Raw genomic sequence first — 24,963 nt, forward strand, 5'->3', positions numbered from 1 at the left:
ACCTAATAGAAATCACCTTTACATTTTTACAGTTACTGTAAGTTGTGAACCCTTTCTCTTTGGTATTGGAGACAATGCTGTAAAAGTATGAGATACGACAAAAAATATAAGTGTATGGTACTTTTAGTTGGGATATCCTGTCGGAAAGGTTGTTCTTCCTCCGCGTACACTGGCCCCTTTCCTCGCGCATATGGGAGAGTTGTGTCGAATGCGTGTTCGTGGATTGCAGGTGAGTGTAAAGGATGCGTGTAAAGTGTAGTGTTATGTTTGTGTTCTATGATGAGAATGAGAGAGTGAAACCCAGTGCCGGCACTTACACTACTACTCCCAAATAGCACCAAGGAAGCTTCCCATCTTACCTTCCCCATCAGACGAACAGATCACCATCAAAACTGTGTCACATGTTCTCACTTCATGAGGCACGAGGGAGAGATTTGGGATTAAATTTAGGACATTGGTGCAAAGACTGGTGTTCTGGACTTTACGCCATCACCTCTCCTCCCTTTGCCGGCCGAATCCTGATAGTGAAAGTATCATGTTTCACCAGGTTTCGAACCGACTTACCTCCGAGTCGAGTTCCACCACACAGGCGTGCGTTAGCGACTGCGGCTTCGGAGGCGGGTACCGGTACGATCTAAAGCGCAGCAAATGATTGTGTTTGATATTATCTGCTTAGGATTTACTCTTGTGCAGCCGAACAAAAAGCGAGGAACCAAAATTATAGCCATTTTAGATTATCAATGTTTTGTGAAAACGTTAATCTATTTATTTTTCTGCTATGCCTCTTACATAAGTTTCCTCAAATTTTGGAAAATTTAAAGAAAATTTAAGAAAAGGGCGTAACTTCGGAGATCCAGTCCCATGTTGACTGCCTGCAACTACAATACACACTGATGCTTGTGTTTCAACCATACGTCGCCGTACTAGTAGTAACCTAACGACAAGTCATGACATTGATACTACTACCAACGCAAATCGTTAAGCACACAGTCTGAACATCATTCCTATCAAGTTGGTTACCCATTCGGTAAATAGTTTTCCGTCTGCAATGGCTCAAGTAGCGAAAGTTTAATGATAGCCACCATGTACAATGAGAGTAGTGTTTTTGATAGAAACAAATAGTGTCGAATGCTGATACTATCATCCAAAACACTGAGATGTAGTAAAATTTAGTAGCTTCATACTACGTCAGTGTATTGCCCTCACTGGAGTCTTCTGTACTAAAGTTAATAAGTCTCCAAATTCACTGAATCTCTGGGGCAAAGCTCTGAGTGCGGCTGCTTAAAAAGACGCACCAGACATCGGAGTCGCAAGCATTGAGGTCACGTGAATTTAGGCCTCTGGCGGCGTGTATGGGTGGTGGCCCCTATTGGAGATGGCAAGCGATGGAAGAGTGTACTCGCCTGCGGTGTGCTGGCGGCGCGCTGCCGGGAGTTTCTTTCTTTCTTTTTTTAGTTGGCTTTCGGGACGAGCCCATACAGCCATCTAAAGAATGGAATGTCAGTTATGACGATACGGGCGTAAGGACAAAACAACACACAGTCCGGTAGTTGAGAAAATCTCCGACCCGACCGGGCATCGAACCCGGGCCCCTTCGGTTAGCAGTGACGGGAGTTGAAATGGGCCTTCTCTGGCGTAGCTGTGCGCGGCGCGTGGCGTGCTGGGATGTGGTCGATGAATATGCCATTCATACCACTCTGTGTACTCCAGCGGCGCTACAAAGATATCGGCTCATCTTTATTTGGTAGGCCACTGCTTATTGAGGTTTGGACAGCAGAGGGTGCTGCGAGAAAACTTTTACTCTGAGCAGCTGTGAGAGTATATTACCCGAATAGTATCGAGGTATCATTTGCCGGACTAAATCCGAAGGAGGGTTATTAACCCGTTGCTTGCAAATCAGGGGTAGTAATAAGTTTATTTTGTTCTTTTTTTGTTGCTGTTGTTGTTGTGGTCTTCAGTCCGAAGACTGGTTTGATTCAGCTCTCCACGCTACCCTATTCTGTGCAAGCCTCTTCATCTCAGAGTGACTACTGCAACTTACATCCTTCCGAATTTGCTTACTGTATTCATCTCTTGGTCTCCTTCTATGATTCTTAGCCTCCCTCCCATCCACCCCTACACGTCCCTCCAATACTAAATTGTTTACCTCTTGATTTCTCAGAACGTGTCCTGAAGCCGATCCCTAGTCAAGCTGTCCCACTTATTTCTTTGATCCCCAATTCTATTAAAGTACCACCGCATTAGTTACGTAATCTCCAGCTTTCTTCTGTAGCACCACATTTCAAAGGCTTCTATTCTCTTCCTGCCTAAACTGTTTATCGTCCATCTTTCACTCCCATACGCGGCACAGTCCATACAAATACTTTGAGAAAAGACTTCCCAACACTTTAATCTACAATCAATGTTGATGAATTTCTCTTCTTCGCTTTTCCTCCCATTGTCGGTCTACATTTTGTCCTCTCTACTTCCACGATCATCAGTTATTTTGCTGGCCAAATAGCAAAACTCACTTACCACTTTAAGTGTCTCGTTCTCTAATCTAATTTCCTCAGCATCACCTGATTTAATTCGAATATATTCCATTATCTTTATTTTGCTTTAGCTGATGTTCACCTTATATGCTCCGTTCAAGACACTGTCCATTCCGTTCAATTGCTCTCTCAAGTGCTTTGCTGTCTCTGACAGAATTAGAATGTCATAGGCAAATCTGAATGCTTTTATTTTTTCGTCCTGCACTTTAATACCTACTCCAAACTTCCTTTAGTTTCCTTTACCGCTTGCTCAACATACAGATTGAATAACATCGGGGATAGGATACAACCCTGTCTCAGTCCGTTCTCAACCACTGCTTCCCTTTCATGCCCTTCGACTCATATAACAGCCGTCTGGTTTCTGTACAAGTTGTAAATAGTCTTTCGCTCCCTGTATTTTACCCTTGCTATCTTCAGAATTTCAAGGAGTGTATTCCAATCAACATCGTCAAAAGCTTTCTCTGCGTCAACAAATACTGTAAAAGTAGGGTTTTTAGTTATCACGTCGTAAAAAAATCAAGCTGAGACTATAAAACTTGGTGATGGTGTTAGTTCTTCTTTGCTTATTCACTCTTCAATGCAACACATTTTTACTAACGATGGAAGACGTGGTGGAGAACATGGTTGTAGAAATCAGCATGTTGGCTATTCAGAAAACATTCCACCTTGAAAACCACCTCGCCATCGTTCTAGAAATGTCTGCCACGTAATGGTTACTTCATTCAAAGAAACAGGAAGAAGTCACCGTGTGCCATCTCGAGAAAACACCAGGGCTGAGGGAAAATTTGATAGCCCAAAGAAGCACTATGCGTGACTGTTTCCTGTGTAGAATGAACTGAGGAGTTGTCGTGGACCTCGGGAGATTTCGGCGGTGTGCTCCTCTGACGGTTTCACTTAACGAGCATAATCTGCTAGCATCACTTAATGGCAGCCGCAAAAAACACACAGTCTTATGTTTCGCGACGATGGTCTTCACGATGGTTTTCGGCGGGGGTGAAGCCACAAGTTTCCACTGGTTGCTCTGCTCCTTTGCCTCGGGATCATAGTGAGACACCCAGCACTCGTTCATGGTGACTGAGCAATTAAAGAAGCCACCTGGACCGGCCTGCAACATTTCCGCTGCTGCCTTGATACAGCGGACTTCTTGAACTGACATGAGCAGTCGTGGTACCCAGCGTGTGGTGACATTTCTCATGTCCAAAATGTTGTGCAAGATGGTAAAACTGACCCACGACTGATTTTCATTTTGTGAACTATCGCTTCGGTTGTGATTGGCCAGTCTGCGATCCCCAGGGCTTCCAGTCTCTTGCGATTCTTGGTTGTTGACAGAGAGATGTTCTGCCACTTTTTGGAGCAGACTGGAAACGTCTGTGCATACTAACCATTGTATAATATATTGATCAAAATAAATGTTGCATACTGCCGAAACTTTGATACTGAACGTTGTGATCCAGAAATACATTATGGTATCAATAGAATATTTTGTTTGTAACGTAACAGCCCATGTTTCTACCGCGATGGAGCAGTACCTGCAGTCCATGGCAACCGCGTCACCTGTAAACATTGCATTACCGGAGTTGTGTTGCTCCAGGATGGAGCGAACAACAACAACGTACATTAAGAGGCTCCTTATCGTGACTCTAATGGAGCAGATAGATGTCGCAGCAAATGTCGCTGTGGATCAAAGTTCGACAGGATCAGTTGAGGATCGCAAAGAAGTGATCGGAAGAAGAAAAACAACAGGTGTGCATGACCGATATCTGCGTGTAACAGCAAGCAGAAACCCTCAACACAATGTTACACGTCTACGGCGGTAGTTCCAAACAGCTGCGGGAGTGCAGGTGTCAACACAAACGATACGAAATACGCTCCATGAATAGGATTTACGTGCAGAAGACCTCTCAAGGCTCATCCTCGAAATCGTGTTCGCAGAGTGGTTCGTATCCCACGGGCAAGAAACCACTCTTTGTGGCAACGAGGACAACGTTTAAAACTGTGTAGTACACCGCCACTCTTATCAAGGCCGGTCACTCATGTTCTGGGGTGGAATCACGTATGGCTGCAAGACACTCCTAGTGCCAATACATGTGAAGTATCGGGACGACATCTTTACACGTATTATGGTTCCATTTGATTAACATATTGGAGCGAGATTCACGGTGACGGATGACAAGGCATGCCCCATTGTCACATTCTTGTGAACACCTTCCTAGCGCAGCGTAGAATCAGTCGGATGGAATGGCCTCCATATTGGGACAATATCCCATAGGGTTATCAGGACAATTTGGTAAGCAGTATGCCCAAGAACATAAAAAAGTATCTCCAATTATGAATAAGGTCAATTGATTAATAACAATGTGTTGTATAAGATGACAGGACAAGAAAATGTAGTGTTTGCAGTGGCATAATTTGTAAGGGTTTCTTTTTTTCGTATGTTTGAGTTTATCAAGTGGAAATGTATTTATCTTATTTATTTTTGTTTTCTTAACGACTATACCGGACAGAAAAAAAATAGTTTTTTGTTATGTCCAGTACTAACAATAATGCAATATGCAACATTTATTTTGACCACTGTACGATGACTGGTTGTCACCGTACACATCCATCAACTCAGCATGAGTTGTTGCAGCGTTATTCGAACACAGAAAACAAATTACCGCAAGTTACTCTACTGTATAAGTGCATTGCGCCGTTTTATTTTGGTTCCACTAGTGACCAGGTAACGTACTGTGGTGCGGGGATTTCAATGCGTATCACGACTGCAAACATGCAACTGCAAACAAATAAAAATCATTATGTAATTTTATTTTTTCGATGTGATAATTAAAATTTTTTGACTACACCTCTCATTCTACCGTGCATATCATTAACTACAGTAGTTCAGTAGGACAAGGATGGGGAGGGAAGTCGACCATGGCCTATTCAGGCAAACTACTGTAGCCTTCGCTAGGGTTACTTAGGGTTCCCAAGGAAAACCTGAATGTGCATGGTTCGACGATAATTCGTACTCCACTCTTCCTGAATACGACTGAAGTGCTTTAACCGTTGCGCCACATTGCACGGAGTTACGAAGTTTATTATTGCGAACTTGAAAGACCTGGACCACAACCATATCCCAACTGCTGTATCCCCTTGAAAAAGCCGCTGATGCAATCATAATATCCAGTACCGTCCGCAGAACGTTTCGTGGAAGTGGTATTTAAGCCAGTTTTGCTTTAGCTGATCAGTGTATACACCGAGTGTGCCGAAACAGCGGTTCACACACTGGATTCACATTCAGGCGGAGCGTGGCTGAAATCAGGGCCTAGCCATTCAGATTTAAATTTTTAACGGTTTATCTGAGTAATTTAAGTCGAATGTCAGGATGGATTCTTTGAATAGGACGTGGCCGATTCTCATTCCCGTGGTCGTCCAAATCGATACTGCACTCCGTGTCTAATGATCTCAACGTATATGGGGCGTCAAGCACTGTTTACTTCCTTTAATTCTACAGAGATGAGATTCTAGATGACTCTGAATTCTTAGGCTGAATAGTTATGACGAAAAGACGAGAATGTTCGTTGAGACAGTATTCGTCTTGTGAAGTAGCTTCAGCGTACCGAGTAGCTAACTCGATCTTCATAACTGAATTTCATAAAGCACGGTCAGACTTCTTCAAGCTGCATGTTACGCTTAACATCAGGGATTTCCAATCTTTTAGTTTAGCTGGACCACACTGGAAGAAGGCCAGTATTTTTGGGCCGCACATAATTTACTTATCACTAACAATAACCGCAGAGAAGGAGAAAGAAAGAGAGAGAGAGAGAGAGAGAGAGAAAACAAACAGCATGGATCAATGAGAGAACAGCATCATGCGGCGGGAGTTTCAGATTAAAAATATTCAATTTATCATAACTTTACACTAACGGAATTTTATGGATTTTTGTTACTGAGAGTGTGACAGATGTTCGCTTCTTGGGCCGCATTGATATTTGCTTTGGGCCGCATGCGGCCAGAAGGCCGCGGTTTGGACACCCCTGCTTAACAAACATCCGCTGCAGTCACGCATAGGTCAGAGGAAGGCAGTGCCATGCACCTCAAGAGTTACGACCCTGCACAGGATAACAATGGACTTCAGCCTCTCCATACTCACACTTAGTAAAGAGTATCTAACCGAGTTATTTACTAGACGTATAAAAAGATACAACTATGTTTCGTTAGTGTCGTCCATCTGCTCTAGCCTGTAGCAATTTTACGATTCTGTCTTCAGTTTTTGGAACAGGAAAACGAAAAGATTAATGAACGCACGTTCGTAGTTATTTTGTTAAAATCTTAAAATGTTTAACGAGATAATTGTTAATATCGCGCAAATCTTTTCGTAACTACTACGTCGTTTTTCGACAGTCAGACAAAATATACACTTATAGTTGTGTGTTTCTCGAAGAGACCTTTGCAGCAGATGCTATGAAGGACAGTGACTGATACACACTGAAATCAGTAGTGGAAATAGTGTAATCGCAAAAAATACATGACAACAATTCATGAAGTTTGTCGTTCGATTCAGAAGAAAGAAAAACATGCAAGCAGCGATTGTCTCGGGAGTACTTAATTTGTCACGTGAAACACTCGTAAGAAAGCTTTCCCTCGATTGCTCCGTAAATTGATAATTCATTATCTTCTTCTTACCTTTGCATTACAAGAATCTTAAATTTGAAGTTGTCAACAAACTGAAAGTGAAAGACGTTGATCCTGTAAATATCTGTAACAGTGATGGAGTATGAAATTTTACAGAAGTTGCACTATAATGAATGGTACGTTTTATTGCAAAAATTATGGTATGGCACTAAGTCTGTAAACGAGATGACTTAGAAAATATTAGTGTTTCTACATCGTTAAAGTTAACCACACCTATGAATGCATAGGGCTCATAAGCAGATTATTTAGTAGCAAAGTTTTTCTTAAGAATGGTAATGTTACCGGTTGCTGAGCCAACTGGTGCTATGTGGTTGAGATTGTTGATAGTCATGAGGATACGCTGTGGCCTCAGTCCACAATATAACCCTCATAATTATCTACTATGATTAGTTTTTTAATCAGATGTGCACATCGCTACAACTGCGACGCATTTATTCGTGTTAGAGATATGGAAATGTTTCCTCCCTGTGGTACGACATGCTGTATTTCAGTAAGGTGCTGTCTCCGGACGTAGATCCGTACGGAAAATCTACGTTAGGGAAAAGCTTCTCTCTTTAGAAGGTTGTCCGAACTCTGCCTTTCATCTCCGAGGTAGTTGCCGTGATGCAGAAAAAAAAAGTTCAAATGTGTGTGAAATCTTATGGGACTTAACTGCTAAGGTCATCAGGCCCTAAGCTTACACACTACTTAACCTAAATTATCCTAAGGACAAACACACACACTCATGCCCGAGGGAGGACTTGAACCTCCGCCGGGACCAGACGCACAGTCCAGGACTGCAGCGCCTCCGACCGCTCGGCTAATCCCGCGCGGCGTGACGCAGATATTCTCTATTTATTTGAATTACTACAACTGAATGACATGATATGACAAAATACGGAATTCTATCCCTCCTATAATACTGACCCCCCCCCCCCCCCCCCCATGAACCATGGACCTTGCCGTTGGTGGGGAGGCTTGCGTGCCTCAGCGATACAGATAACCGTACCGTAGGTACAACCACAACGGAGGGGTATCTGTTGAGACGCCAGACAAACGTGTGGTTCCTGAAGAGGGGCAGCAGCCTTTTCAGTAGCTGCAAGGGCAACAGTCTGGATGATTGACTGATCTGGCCTTGTAACACTAACCAAAACGGCCTTGCTGTGCTGGTACTGCGAACGGCTGAAAGCAAAGGGAAACTACGGCCGTAATTTTTCCCGAGGGCATGCAGCTTTACTGTATGATTAAATTATGATGGCGTCCTCTTGGGTAAAATATTCCGTAGGTAAAATAGTCCCCCATTCGGATCTCCGGGCGAGGACTACTCAAGAGGATGTCGTTATCAGGAGAAAGAAAACTGACGTTCTACGGATCGGAGCGTGGAATGTCAGGTCCCTTAATCGGGCAGGTAGGTTAGAAAATTTGAAAAGGGAAATGGATAGGTTAAAGTTAGATATAGTGGGAATTAGTGAAGTTCGGTGGCAGGAGGATCAAGACTTCTGGTCAGGTGACTACAGGGTTATAAACACAAAGTCAAATAGGGGTAATGCAGGAGTAGGTTTAATAATGAATAGGAAAATAGGAACGCGGGTAAGCTACTACAAACAGCTTAGTGAAAGCATTATTGCGGCCAAGATAGATACGAAGCCCACAACTACTACAGTAGTAAAAGTTTATATGCCAACTAGCTCTGCAGATGACGAAGAAATTGAAGAAATGTATGATGAAATAAAAGAAATTATTCAGATAGTGAAGGGAAACGAAAATTTAATAGTCATGGGTGACTGGAATTCGAGTGTAGGAAAAGGGAGAGAAAGAAACGTAGTAGGTGAATATGGATTGGGGCTAAGAAATGAAAGAGGAAGCCGCCTTGTAGAATTTTGCACAGAGCACAACTTAATCATATCTAACACTTGGTTTAAGAATCATGATAGAAGGTTGTATACATGGAAGAACCCTGGAGATACTAAAAGGTATCAGATAGATTATATAATGGTAAGACAGAGATTTAGGAACCAGGTTTTAAATTGTAAGACATTTCCAGGGGCAGATGTGGACTCTGACCACAAGCTATTGGTTATTAACTGTAGATTAAAACTGAAGAAACTGCAAAAAGGTGGGAATTTAAGGAGATAGGACCTGGATAAACTGACTAAACCAGAGGTTGCACAGAGTTTCAGGGAGAGCATACGGGAACAATTGACAGGAATGGGGGAAAGAAATACAGTAGAAGATGAATGGGTAGCTCTGAGGGATGAAGTAGTGAAGGCAGCAGAGGATCAAGTAGGTAAAAAGACGAGGGCTAGTAGAAATCCTTTGGTAACAGAAGAAATATTGAATTTAATTGATGAAAGGAGAAAATATAAAAATGCAGTAAATGAAACAGGCAAAAAGGAATACAAACGTCTCAAAAATGAGATCGACAGGAAGTGCAAAATGGTTAAGCAGGGATGGCTAGAGGACAAATGTAAGGATGTAGAGGCTTATCTCACTAGGGGTGAGATAGATACTGCCTACAGGAAAATTAAAGAGACCTTTGGAGATAAGAGAACCACTTGTATGAACATCAAGAGCTCAGATGGAAACCCAGTTCTAAGCAAAGAAGGGAAAGCAGAAAGGTGGAAGGAGTATATAGAGAGTCTATAAAGGGCGATGTACTTGAGGACAATATTATGGAAATGGAAGAGGATGTAGATGAAGATGAAATGGGAAATACGATACTGCGTGAAGAGTTTGACGGAGCACTGAAAGACCTGAGTCGAAACAAGGCCCCCGGAGTAGACAACATTCCATTGGAACTACTGACGGCCTTGGGAGAGCCAGTCCTGACAAAACTCTACCATCTGATGAGCAAGATGTATGAAACAGGCGAAATACCCTCAGACTTCAAGAAGAATATAATAATTCCAATGCCATAGAAAGCAGGTGTTGACAGATGTGAGAATTACCGAACAATCAGTTTAATAAGTCACGGATGCAAAATACTAACACGAATTCTTTACAGACGAGTGGAAAAACTGGTAGAGGCCGACCTCGGGGAAGATCAGTTTGGATTCCGTAGAAATGTTGAAACACGTGAGGCAATACTGACCTTACGACGTATCTTAGAAGAAAGATTAAGGAAAGGCAAACCTACGTTTCTAGCATTTGTAGACTTAGAGAAAGCTTTTGACAATGTTGACTGGAATACTCTCTTTCAAATTCTAAAGGGGGCAGGGGTAAAATACAGGGAGCGAAAGGCTATTTACAATTTGTACAGAAACCAGATGGCAGTTATAAGAGTCGAGGGACATGAAAGGGAAGCAGTGGTTGGGAAGGGAGTAAGACAGGGTTGTAGCCTCTCCCCGATGTTATTCAATCTGTATATTGAGCAAGCAATAAAGGAAACAAAAGAAAAATTCGGAGTAGGTATTAAAATCCATGGAGAAGAAATAAAAACTTTGAGGTTCGCCGATGACATTGTAATTCTGTCAGAGACAGCAAAGGACTTGGAAGAGCAGTTGAACGGAATGGATGGTGTCTTGAAGGGAGGATATAAGATGAACATCAACAAAAGCAAAACGAGGATAATGGAATGTAGTCGAATTAAGTCGGGTGATGTTGAGGGTATTAGATTAGGAAATGGGACAAAGTAGTAAAGGAGTTTTGCTATTTGGGGAGCAAAATAACTGATGATGGTCGAAGTAGAGAGGATATAAAATGTAGACTGGCAATGGCAAGGAAAGCGTTTCTGAAGAAGAGAAATTTGTTAAGATAGAGTATAGATTTAAGTTTCAGGAAGTCATTTCTGAAAGTATTTGTATGGAGTGTAGCCATGTATGGAAGTGAAACATGGACGATAAATAGTTTAGACAAGAAGAGAATAGAAGCTTTCGAAATGTGGTGCTACAGAAGAATGCTGAAGATTAGATGGGTAGATCACATAACGAATGAGGAGGTACTGAATAGGATTGGGGAGAAGAGGAGTTTGTGGCACAACTTGACCAGAAGAAGGGATCGGTTGGTAGGACATGTTCTGAGGCATCAAGGGATCACCAATTTAGTATTGGATGGCAGCGTGGAGGGTAAAAATCGTAGAGGGAGACCAAGAGATGAATACACTAAGCAGATTCAGAAGGATGTAGGCTGCAGTAGGTACTGGGAGATGAAGAAGCTTGCACAGGATAGAGTAGCATGGAGAGCTGCATCAAACCAGTCTCAGGACTGAAGACCACAACAACAACATATAATACTGAACGTACCAAAGGAACTCACAAGAAACTGATACTGATACAGGAGAAGAACGCGCGACAGGTACACGCTATATCTGCCTCTAGTACAATCCGCATTTCAAATTCCTACACCGTCGCTCAGGTCTATATTAAAGCGATTTCCGGTTTATGTCAAATCAAGTAACTTACGAACTACTTCTGCGTTTTTTATCAACCGAAACTACCGCATAGATTCTTTTGATTTTCTGTGCCCTGTCTGACGTCTTCGTTCGTGTATCCGTGAAATGGATGACAGAGCACGGTTGCCCAATTAGCACCATGACTTGCAGGATTGCATCACGTACGCTTCGTGGCTTCAGGGCCAACTTAAGCCACTTACGTTATCACATATGACTGATAGCTGAGAACGTAAACCTCCTCACGCTACGTCACGCTCCGTCTCTCGTGTGATGGCAGCAGAACACTGTTATACTCTCCTGTGTATTTAACGTTTGAATGTCATGGAGGGCTTTTTTTTTACCTCAAATTTTGTAGTGTGTTACACATTGTTACTTCCGGGTGTTCAGCAAAATTTTACAAAAGCATTGGTGCGGCTGTCATAGTCAACAGCAACATATATTTAAAGCACATGCGCGAAGTACATTAACAGGATAATAGAATCAATTTAGAGACAGAGGTGTGTTGCACGATTTTGAACAATAACTATGAATCATCTCGAACGCAGGAAACATACACTCGTGTATAGGACTAAGAAATGGTTCAAATGGCTCTGAGCACTATGGGACTCAACTGCTGAGGTCATTAGTCCCCTAGAACTTAGAACTAGTTAAACCTAACTAACCTAAGGACATCACAAACATCCATGCCCGAGGCAGGATTCGAACCTGCGACCGTAGCGGTCTTGCGGTTCCAGACTGCAGCGCCTTTAACCGCACGGCCACTTCGGCCGGCTAAAGGACTAAGAACTATGTGTATGTCGGCGTAGCTCTGAAGGTTGATGCAGAAAGCCGTGACCTTGTAATAAGGACTGTAAGGAAATTTATAACAAGAGGGTTCAAAAGAGAAAATATTTTTCTGTAGTTTTCAGCAACCGCACACTATTTTCTACTGTAGGTTATACCGTCGTACGTGGGATGATATGAAAGAACTATAACATTAATTAAATGAGACAATGAATTAAATAGAAACGAAAAATTGTTCTAAAACGAGTACAGTGAATAAATGTAGTCTCTTGACTGCATTGTTAAGAGATCGTGGAGATTTGGTAAGTGAATTTCTTCGCAAGCAACTGAAAAAACTGCTTTAAGTCTTTGTCATACTGTCCCAAAGTGAGCCTCCACTTTCAGAAAGTATTTCGGTGAACAAGACGTAGTACCTCTTGAGCTTTTATCGTGCGTTTCTTTCGATGGTCACTTTTACCCGTGGAAAATATACGGTAAATTAACGATAATAGACAAGCGAGCCATGCCTGACGTATTGTAGTTAATATACTGACAATTATATTCTCAGCAGATTTACTTATTGTGTGTGAGTCATGGCCGACCAGATGCCAGGGAAGATGTAATACGGTACCTCCATCTGCGCGGGAAATACTCAGCACGAAGCAGTTTCACGCAATGGCATGAAGCAGAGTTCACGGATAGGGATCAGTAATACAAAGGAGCCATTATAACTCGAAATTGATTGTTAAACACTTGAGAGTTTAACGATGCGATTAGTATTTGTCAAACATCCTCTGTCAAGATGGCATTGAATATTACGAACGGATGTGGAGCCACCAAACTATAGCTTGTCAGATGTAATCCATAAGGTTCAGTTCAAATGAAATTTGTGACTAAGATATCAACGTGAGTTGGCTGCCACAATCCTCAGACCACTATACTATAATTCTAACATTGTGACATGGTCAGTTATAGCAGATAAAATTTCACTTGACGCCTTCTTGAGAGACACTCTCCACTCCTTCCAAATTAGTAATATAAGTGTAGACCAGATGTGGCTTGAATTTAAAGAAATAGTGTCGGCAGCAATTGAGAGATTTATACCAAATAAATTAACAAACGACGGAGCTGATCCTTCTTGGTAGACAAAACGGGTCAGAACACTGTTGCAGAAACAACGAAGCAAACATGCCAAATTTTAACAGACGCAAAATCCCCAAGATTGGCGATCTTTTACAGAAGCTCGTAATTCAGCGCGGACTTCAATGCGAGATGCTTATAATAGTTTCCACGAGGAAACTTCGTCTCAAAACCTGTCAGAAAATCTAAAGAGATTCTGGTCGTATGTGAAGTATGTTAGCGGCAAGAAACAATCAATACCTTCTCTACGCGATAGCAATGGAGATACTATCAAAGACAGTGCTGCCAAAGCAGAGTTACTAAACACAGCCTTCCGAAATGCCTTTAGAAAAGAAGACGAAGTAAATACTCCGGTATTCGAATCAAGAACTGCCGGCTGTTGTGGCCGAGCGGTTCTAGGCGCTTCAGTCCGGAACTGCACTGCTGCTACGGTCGCAGGTTCGAATCCTGCCTCGGGCATGGATGTGTGTGATGTCCTTAGGTTAGTTAGGTTTAGGTAGCTCTAAGTCTAGGGGACTGATGACCACAGATGTTAAGTCCCATAGTGCTCAGAGCCATTTGAACCATTTTTTGAATCAAAGACTGATGCCAACATGAGTAACGTAGAAGTAGATACCATCAGAGTATGAAGCAACTTGAATCACTTAATAAAAGCGAGTCTTCTGGTCCTGACTGTATATCAATTAGGCTTCTTTCAGAGTATGCTGATACAATAACTCCATACTTTACAATCATATACAACCGTTCGCTCGACGCAAGATCCGTACCCAAAGACTGGAAAGCTTCTCAAGTCACACCAATATTCGAGAAAGGTAGAAATCCACTAAATTACAGGCCCATATCATTGACGTCGATATTCAGCAGGATTTTGGAACATATATTGTGTTCGAACATTATGAATTACTTCGAAGAGACACAGTCAACATGGATTTAGAAAACATCGTTCTTGTGAAACACAACTAGATCTTTATTCACATGAAGTGTTGAGTGCTATTGACAAGGGATTTCATATTGATTCCGTATTTCTGGATTTCGGGAAGGCTTTTGACACTGTACCACACATGCGGCTTGTAGTGAAATTGCGTGCTTATGAAATACCGTCTCAGTTATCTGACTGGATTTGTGATTTCCTCTCAGAGAGATCACAGTTCGTAGTAATTGACGGAAAGTCATTCAGTAAAATAGAAATGATTTCTGGCGTTCCCCAACTTAGTGTTAGTGTTATAGGTCCTTTGCTGTTCCTTATCTATATAAACGATTTGGGAGACAATCTGAGCAGCTGTCTTAGGTTGTTTGACAGATGACGCTGTCGTTTGTCGACTAATAAAGTCATCATAAGATCAAAGCAAATTGCAAAACGATTTAGAAACGATATCTGAATGCTGCGAAAATTGGCAGTTAACCCTAAATAACGAAAAGAGTGAGGTCATCCACATGAATGCTAAAAAGAATCCGTTAAACTTCGGATACATGATAAATCAGTCAAATCTAAAGGACGTAAATTCAACTAAATACCTAGAAATTGTAATTACGAACAACTTAAATTGGAAGAACACGTAGAAAATGTTGTGGGGAAGGCTAACCAAACACTCCGTTTTATTGGCAGGACATTTAGAAAATGTAACAGATCTACTAAGGACGCTTATCCGTCCTCTTTTAGAATATTGCTGCGCGGTGTGGGATCCGTACCAGATAGGATTGACGGAGTGCATCAAAAAAGTTCAAAGAAGGGCAGGAAGTTTTGTATTATCGTGAAATATGGGAGAGAGTGTCACTGAAATGATACAGGATTTGGCCTGGACATCAGTAAAACAAAGGCGTTTTTCGTTGCGACGGAATCTTCTCACGAAATTCCAATCACCAACTTTCTCAAATGGTTCAAATGGCCCTGAGCACTATGGGACTTAACATCTGAGGTCATCAGTCCCCTAGAACTTAGAACTACTTAAACCTAACTAACCTAAGGACATCACACACATCCATGCCCGAGGCAGGATTCGAACCTGCGACCGTAGCCGTCGCGCGGTTCGAAACTGAAGCCCCTAGAACCGCTCGACCACATGGGCCGGCACCAACTTTCTCCTCCGAATACGAAAATATTTTGTTAACACCGACCTACATATGGAGAAACGATCACCACGATAAGATAAGCGAAATCAGAGTTCGTATGGAAAGATATAGGTGTTCATTCTTTCCGCGAGCTATACGAAATTGGAATAATAGAGAATTGTGAAGGTAGTTCGATGAAACCTCTGCCAGGCACTTAAATGTGATTTGCAGAGTATCCATGTAGATGCAGATGTAGATGTAGGTCCTGCTGGAAGATGCCAACACCGTCGGGGAAGATATCGAGTATTAAGGGATGAAGATGGAACGCAATAATCTGCACGTACTCCTCAGCTGTGTAGTGTCTTCGATGACTACCCCAGGTCCCAGATGATTGTCCTCCATTACATAATACCGGCCCCATCGGCGTGCGCCCATCGTGAGGTGCATGTTTCGAGCAGGTAACAAGAAACGTGATTTATCCGACCAGGCGATACGCTTCCATTAATCCACTGTTCAGTCTCAATGATCCCTTGTCCACTGCAACCATAACAGATAAGCGAACCGTACCTGATACATTGTTGCGTTGTATTTAACACACTCGCAGTTATATTCGCAGGAGATTTATTCCTCGTGAGTGATGGCGGATCAGATGAGAGTGCCACAACGTGCGATAAGTGATGTACTCCTAAATAATGATACTTGCACTAGCCCTGTAGTCTGTCGTCAGACATGCCTGTCCTACTTTACAGACCTTCGTGTTCTGTGATAAGGCGTGGACGTCCAACATATTGTCGCCTGCTCTTGGTTTCATCGTTCTTAACCAGTTTCCATCGATATTCGCTACAGCGGCACGCGAACAGCCGACCAGTTTAGCCGTTTCCTAGACAATCGTCCCCAGACACCGAGCCATAACAATCTGACTTTTGCCAAAGTCGTTTATGTCAGTGGTTTTCGCCATTTTCTGTCCATATTACCCATCCGTCTTTGCTCCGGTTATTTACGAGGGGCGTTCAATAAACAATGCCGCACATTATTTTCTCTGACAATTTCGGCTGAAAAAATACGGATTTTGTTGTGGAACATCGTGGAATATTCCCGCTTCACCCGCTGTAGCTTCATGAAGTTCTACGCGTAGCCTTCAAAATGCGTCTGTAACCGAGGTGCGTGCCAAGTGGAGAGCAGTGGCGAGGCGTGGTATTTTTAGTGGAGTAGGTTGAGAATTACGGATATCGGAAAAAAGGAAAACAATCTCAAAACACAAACCTGTAAAGTGGAAACACAGCAAAAACAGCTTAGTTAAATATTTATACTAATATTGAAACTACTACAGGAAATGTTATAAATAAATATATAAAAATATTAAACAGCTACAAATTAATAAAAATATAGCGCATAGGAACTCACTGTTACATCTTTTTATGAATTAGCTCTATCCTGCCTTATTCTGGGAGTAAACATCGATAATACGAGAGATGAACTCCTGCCGCTTCAAATGGCTCTAAACACTATGAGACTTAACATCTGAGGTCATCCGTTCCCTAGACTTAGAACTACTTAAACCTAACTGACGTATTGACATCACACACATCCATGCCCGAGGCAGGATTCGAACCTCCGACCGTAGCTGCTGCGCGGTTCCGGCTGAAGCGCCTAGAACCGTTCGGTCACAGCTTCCGGCTCCTGCCGTTTCATTGAAGATTTCACAGTTCCCTTCTTTACAGCCAATTAGCCAAGTTTGACACTCTTTCATTTGTCATTGTGTAGCTTTCAACGCGTTTTAATGTAATCAAACTTTTATCGCAAGACGCGGTGGTTGCTTGAATTGCAAGAACCAACGACAGTAGTTCCACACATTCAGAGAACACGTTTTTTAGTCCATTGTTTATAATGGATTTAAGGACGTCCTGAGGCTGTAGACGTTTATTCTCTCTGCTGTAAATAAACGTAAGCTGTCCCTTCAGTTTTTCACTGTCAAAGAAAGGATATATTTTAAGTAGTTTTTCAACTTCATGTATCGGGAAAGTTTTTGACCTACTGTAGCCTGAGGACCTTTTTCTCATTTACAAGTTCTGTAAAATCTGTTTTATGAAAGTCCTGGAATCTAGTTTTCGTGTTTACTACTATTGTGTCAATTATTTCGAATGACAGCCTTCTCAATTTCTGAATATTTGCTTCTGTTTCGTTAAAATTAATTTCAGATAATCCCACTAAATTTATAAGGCTCTTAACTTCCACTTGGCATTTCAGAATAATTTCCTCACATCTTAATCTTTCAACAGCATTAATGCAGTTTCAGTTTCGAGCTTACAGCGTCTTATATCCACAGGTTTACTTTATAAGGTGTCAAACAAGATACTTGTATGTTTAAAAATCGAACTGTACAGCTTGTAGTAGAAAAAGGAAAGTTTGATCATATAGCATGCTATTTAGCCAAACTGCTTGCTATAAAGAATTATTATCCCACCCTTCATTATTTATCATATCATTAAATGCTGCTCTGAGGTCTGTATACTGAAGAATAATGTTTTGTACAGCGTGCGAATGAAAATTCCACCTAGTTTCACAAGGACGTGGTAGTTTAAATCCCCTTCCCTCAGAAGTTAACTTCTTTTACTGCGTCTAAAAAATGTGCGAAATCCTGATAGATTTGCCACAAAAATTTTTACTTGCGTGATTTCTTTACAAACATGGAGGAGGACTATGGTCAACTGAAGTTTGCCGCACTGGGTAAAGAGAACATGAGGATATACTTGTTGCACAATAAAATGGACACCATAGTTTTTCCCTGCCGTTGCACTGAAGCGTCCGCAGCTCGTGGTCGTGCGGTAGCGTTCTCGCTTCCCACGCTCGGGTTCCCGGGTGCGATTCCCGGCGGGGTCAGGGATTTTCTCTGCCTCGTGATGACTGGGTGTTGTGTGCTGTCCTTAGGTTAGTTAGGTTTAAGTAGGTCTAAGTTCTAGGGGATTGATGACCATCGGATGTTAAGTCTCATAGTGCTCAGAGGCATTTGAACCATTTTTTGCACTGAAGCCGTCATATATTTTTGATACCAATTTGGTTTTACCAAAATTCCAACTGCTTAGCACTTGCAACAAACGGCGGCAATGCCTTGTGCACTTCAATCTTTGGATACGCCATAAAACCCTACTAATCTCTCTTGTGTTTCTCCTGGTTCGTTATTTGTAAAACGAAAAATTACACTCATTTGAATTTTGGTTGAGACATCCGTTGTTCTGTCTGCTTGTACTGATATAATAGGACTATTTTTTAACTTCTCTTGAAAATTCTTCTTTAACAACATCCGCAGAAAAAGCTATTAATTCAATCAGTGTGTCGGAGGAAGTGCCGTTAAATACTCCAACTCTTGCGGTACTAAAAAGCAGACAGTCGAAATAGTCTCTTCATTATTTCTGCTTCTATCAACCCTCTCTTTATATTTCAAAGATTCCAGGTGTGTTGCTTCTGAAACAGCATGTTTGGTTCTTACTGTACCTAGCTGATTGTATTTAACAGCTGCTGTGACATGTGAAATGGAACATTCATGCTTTTTAGCCTTCGAAAAGAACTTTGGAAGACTCTCTTCGCCTGCTCCTCAAAACCGTCATTACCCATTCTAAATAACACATAGTACAAACAAAAACGTTTCTTCCTTACAACGCTGCCACTTAACTACGGTTCTGAATTGTACCATTGTCTTTGAAACAGACAACTTAAGTTTTCATTTCGACAACACAATGACACGGCAAATTGACAACGACACCCCACACTTGAGAGGGCACAAGGAAATAGTTCACTAATCACTACCACTTCTTACTACACTTCAACTACAAAATTAAATTTTCACGTTTCACCATTAGCACGTCTAGTACTATTGACATGAAAACTTTCAGACACGCTACGGAACTACGAACGTTTGGAACAAGTAAGGCTACTAAATTTTAATCTGAGGAACAATGAAAATATATAGGCCATTTCGTATCATCTTGCAACAACATCCAATGATGCATTGCATTTATTTTTTATGAATTAGGAATGTCTTCTTGTTATTTGTGTTTTAAGTCAGCACTTGAATTAAGGCCTGGCTTGCTGCTAGCGCGCTAGATGATTCGGAATAGCGCTATCTCTTAGGGAACTGCTGAATGACTCGTCATTCCACCTTGGCGTGTGCCCACCTGCTGGCGAGAGGTAAAAACAAATTAGAAACCGTATCCACGTTGTAGAAACTCCAGTGCGCCATGTGGAAGAAACGGGCACGCTTGTAACAAGCACGGAATTCCGAGCTGCTATTGGTTGCAAAGCTAGATGAATGATGCATTATACTGACGGATGCATAGATGAAGTTCAGACGTAAAATATTTTAAAACATTTACGAGGATACCTGATAGTGTTCAGGTCGAATTAAATTCTGTTTGGACGAATTATTTTGGAACTTTTTGGGTAGGTTCAGCTTTAGAGGCTTAACGGACACTTCGCCACTGGCAGAGAGTTGTCACTGAGTTTCTTTTGGCGGAAAACCAGAGCATCGCATTCATAGGCGCTTGCAGTATACACTATCTGATCGTATCCGTACACCCCCAAAACATACGTTTTTCGCAAAAAAAAAAAATTGGTTCAAATGACTCTGAGCATTATGGGACTTAGCTTCTGAGGTCATCAGTCCCATAGAACTTAGAACTACTTAAACCTAACTAACCTAAGGACATCACACACATCCATGCCCGAGGCAGGATTCGAACCTGCGACCGTAGCGGTCGCGCGGCTACGGACTGTGGCGCCTAGAACCGCTCGGCCACTCGGGCCGACCGTTTTCACATTAGGTGCATTGTGCTGCCACCTACTGCCAGGTACTCCATATCAGCGACCTCAGTAGTCGTTAGACATCGTGAGAGAGCAGAATGGGGCGCTACGCGGAACTCACTGACTTCGAACGTGGTCAGGTGATGGGTGTCACTTGTGTCACACTTCTGTACGCGAGATTTCCGCACACCTGAACATCCCTAAGTCCATTGTTTCCGATGGGATAGTGAAGTGGAAACGTAAAGAGACACGTAAAGCACAAATTGTACAGGCCGACCTCGTCTGTTGACTGACAGAGACCGCCGACAGTTGAAGAGGGTCTAGTGTGTGATAGGCAGACATCTATGCAGACCATCACACAGGAATTACAAACTGCATCAGTATCCACTGCATGTACTATGACAGTTAGGAGGAAGGTGAGAAAACTTGGATTTTATGGTCGAGTGGCTGCTCATAAGACACACATCACGCCAGTAAATGCCAGACGACGCCTCGATTAGTGTAAGGAGCGAAAAAATTGGCCGATTGAACAGTGGAAAAATGTTGTGTGGAGTGACGAAACACGGTACACAATGTGGCGATCCGATGGCAGGGTGTGGGTATGGCGAATGGCCGGTGAAAGTCATCTCCCAGAGTGTGTAGTGCCAACAGTAAAATTCGGAGGCGGTGACGCTATGGTGTGATCGTGTTTTTCATGGAGGGGGCTTGTACCCCTTGTTGTTTTGCGTGGCAATATCACAGCACAGGCCTACGTTGATGTTTTAAGCACCTTCTTGCTTCCCACTTTTGAGGAGCAATTTGGGGATGGCGATGGCATCTCTCAACACGATCGAGCACCTGTTCATAATGCACGGCCTGTGGCGGAGTGGTTACACGACAATAACATTCGTGTAATTGACTGGCCTGAACAGAGTCCTGACCTGAATCCTACAGAACACCTTTGGGATGTTTTGGAACGCCGACTTCGTGCCAGGCCTCAACGACCGACATCGATACCTCTCCCCAGTGAAGAATGGGCTGCCATTCCCCAAGAAACCTTCCAGCACCTGTTTGAACGTATGTCTGCGAGAGTGGAAGCTGTCATCAAGTCTAAGGCTGGGCCAACACCACATTCAATTTCAGCATTACCAATGGAGGGTGCCACGAACTTGTAAATCATTTTCAGCCAGGTGTCCGGATACTTTTCATCACATAATGTATCTACGGAGTGCTCCCAGTGAACAAAAGCAAGGTGAGTCGTTGGGTGAGGCGTCTGTCATCATCGCAACAACGACGCCGGCAGGCCGGTCGGCCACACATGGCTGTGACTCTTGCAATATAGGAACGTGCGGACACTCTGATTCGAGGTGGTCTAATGGTCACAACCAGGCACCTCGCTGCACAACTGGACGTCTCTGTTGGTAGAGATGACACAATCGTCCACCAGTTGGGGTACTCGAAGGTGTGTGCCCGCAGGGTTCCTCACCCCCTAATAGAAGACCATAAGGAGCAACAAAGGACCATCTGTGCAGAATTGTTTGAATGTTACGAGGTTGATCGTGACATTATTTTATCGAACATCGTCACAGGCGATGAAACGTGTGTTCATGACTTCAAAACGGTAACAAAGCGGCAATCCATGGAGTGGCGCCACGCCACCTCTACGAACAAAAAGTTCAAAGCCACACCCTCAGCCGGTGAAGTCATGGCGACAGCCTTCTGGTACTCTGAAGGAGTTATTCTGTGTGATGTCCACCCTAAAGGTGTAACGATAAATTCTAAAGTGTACTATGCTACCCTCAGGTCATTGAAGAAACGACTTGAGCGTGTTCGTCGCGAAAAAAGTACAAACGAACTTCTCCTTCTCCATGACAACGTGAGGCCTCACACAAGTCTGCTCACACGAGGGGAGCTCACAAAACTTCATTGGACTGTTCTTCCTCATTCATCTTACAGCCTGGATCTCGCGCCTTCCGAATTCCATTTGTTTGGCTCAATGAAGGATCAATCCGCGAGAAGTAGCAAGTGGATGATGGGGAGTTTACTGATCCAGCAAGACGTTGGCTCCGACATCGATCAGTAGAATAGTACCGTGCAGGTATACAGGCCCTCCCAGGAAGGTGGCGTAAGCCCGTAGCATTGAACGGGGATTATGTTGAAAAATAGAGTGTTGCAATCAAAAGAGTGGGGAAGAGAATAATATGGTGTATTGGAATTCAGGATAAAACCAACCTGCTTTCGGAAAACAAGTGTTGCATTACTTATTGAAGGCCCTCGTTCTTACCTCAGCGCGTCACCTGCCCGCATTGCCATTACGTGACGTTTAATCACGCTGTGGGCAGTGCTCACATGTTTACGCTCATCGGTGTCGAAATCAGAAGTCGCAGTTCTACTTGTAAAGACCTGGGAATTATTAAGGATTGTGTTATCCTAATGGAATGTGGGTACTTGTGCTTCTCTAGGAAGGGAATATCAACACACATTGCGACAACGTCCGTTCTGGCGGCATGGTGAGTCATATTCATATCTTGATAAAAGCTGGATTCGATCCTGGACGCTTCAGCAGACAATCCTTCAGGTTGTCACGCCAATCGTTCTGAAGAGAATCGTCAACGAACTTGTCGATATTGAGAGTTTCATGTTTCATGGCACAAAGACACAAATGTCTTTGTGCCATGTAACATGAAACTCTCAATATCGACAAGTTCGTTGACGATTCTCTTCAGAACGATTGGCATGACAACCTGAAGGGTTGTCTGCTGCAGCGTCTAGGATCGAATACGTTCAACAAGATGAAGTGACTTCGTAGTGTTGGACACAGTGACTATTCGGAATGACGGAGCTACAGCCGTGATGTAGGTGTTATATGAACAGTAAGCCAGTCTGGTTTTACAGAGATTTCCATCATGTTCCGTCCAGAAAAGACTACCGTAGGAAGACGCAATCGCAACGGCTGGAGTGACGACTCTCGCCGTAATGAATCATCCTGTCTTCCTAGATTTGAAAATGCAGTTATTTCTAATTGTTCTACTTATTCAACATATTACCGACTGGTTTTTGCGGCCTGCTTCGTGATCATTAACTTCCACTCTTGACACTGCGATGATAAATTAGTCTTGTCGGGTCATTCCCGATGGTTTGTATAACTCGTTCTGGAGGATCAAAAACGGCCATAGTCATCCTTCTACCCAACCAATCATCACCAGAAATAAATCAGTGATCAGCTGTTTGCATGATGGTGTTTGCCAAGCAAGTAACAGTAAAATGAAAGAAACTTTGGGCAAGAGTAATCACAAGGCATATTGATGACTTTTAAATCAATCAAAGTGCGTAAGCGATTCATTATTTTCCTATACGCCGACGTACGTATAGCAAAATAATTACTATTGTTGCGGTCTTAAGTGTACAACTGGTCTGATAGAGCTCCCCACACTAGTCTCTCCTGCGCAAGTCTCTTTACCTCTGTATACCTACTGCAACCTACATCCATATGAAATCTGAACCTTCTTCCTGCGTTCAAGCCTTGGTTTCCCACTGCAGTCTCCACCCCCCTCCCCTCCCCCCCCCCCCCCCGCCCCACTTCCCACCGTGTTACCAAACTGACGATTCGTTGATGCCTCAGGATGTGTTCTATTAACCGACCCATTCTATTAATAAGGTTGTGTCTAAATTTCCTTTTTGCGCAGTACGGTTCAGTACTTCGTCATAAACTACATGAGTTACCCATATAGCCCTCCGCATTATTCTGCAGCATCTTTCAAAAGCTTCTATTCTCTTGTTGTCCGAACTGTTTATCGTCCAAATTTCTCTTCCTTATAAGATTACACTTCAGACAGATATCTTCAGATAACAAATCCTAACACCTACATTTATATTCGATGTTAATAAGTTTCTCTTTTCCAGAAACGCTTTTCTACATTTTACATCTTCTGTACTTCAGTCACATTTCCTTCTCTTCCCAGAGAACAAAGCTCATCTACTAGTTTTAGTGTCTCATTTCCCAGTCTAATTCCTTCAGTATCATCTGATTTAATTCGGCTACGTTCCATGACCCTTGTTTTGCTCTTTTTGATGGTCGTCTGAGGACCTCTTTTCTCGATATTACCCATTCCATTCAACTGCTCTTCCAAGTCCTTTGCAATGTAATTGGCAAATCGGAAAGTTTTTATTTTTCTCCCTGAACTTTAAGTCACACTCTAACTTATTCCTCGGTTTCCTTTACTGCTTGCTCAATGTACAACTTAAATAACATTGGAGAGAGGCTACAGCCATGTCTCACTCCCTTCTCAACTATTCCTTCTCTTTCATGTCCTTCAACTCTTCTCACTGCAGTCTCGTTTCTGTACAAGTTACATATAAATTTTTGCTTGCTCTTTTTTATCCCCGCTACCTTCAGAATTTCAAGGAATGCACATTCTAACACAAGAGAAAGACGCGCCACGAAGGACATCGGGGCCCAGGTCAATGCGAGTCTCTTGACTGAAGGCAATTCTACCCCAGTCAATGAGATTCCAGACCGAAGACATCTCTGGAGACGCCCCAGACAGCGGTGGGACGCCGCCACACGGGTAGACAACCACGAATGATGGTCATGAGTGTAATTTCTTTTAATGTCAGGACCTCTTTGGTTGTCAACCTCGGCATCCTTGTTGACTTTCAAGC

This window comes from Schistocerca nitens, chromosome 3, assembly GCF_023898315.1.
Source record: "Schistocerca nitens isolate TAMUIC-IGC-003100 chromosome 3, iqSchNite1.1, whole genome shotgun sequence".
Lineage (NCBI taxonomy): Eukaryota > Metazoa > Arthropoda > Insecta > Orthoptera > Acrididae > Schistocerca > Schistocerca nitens.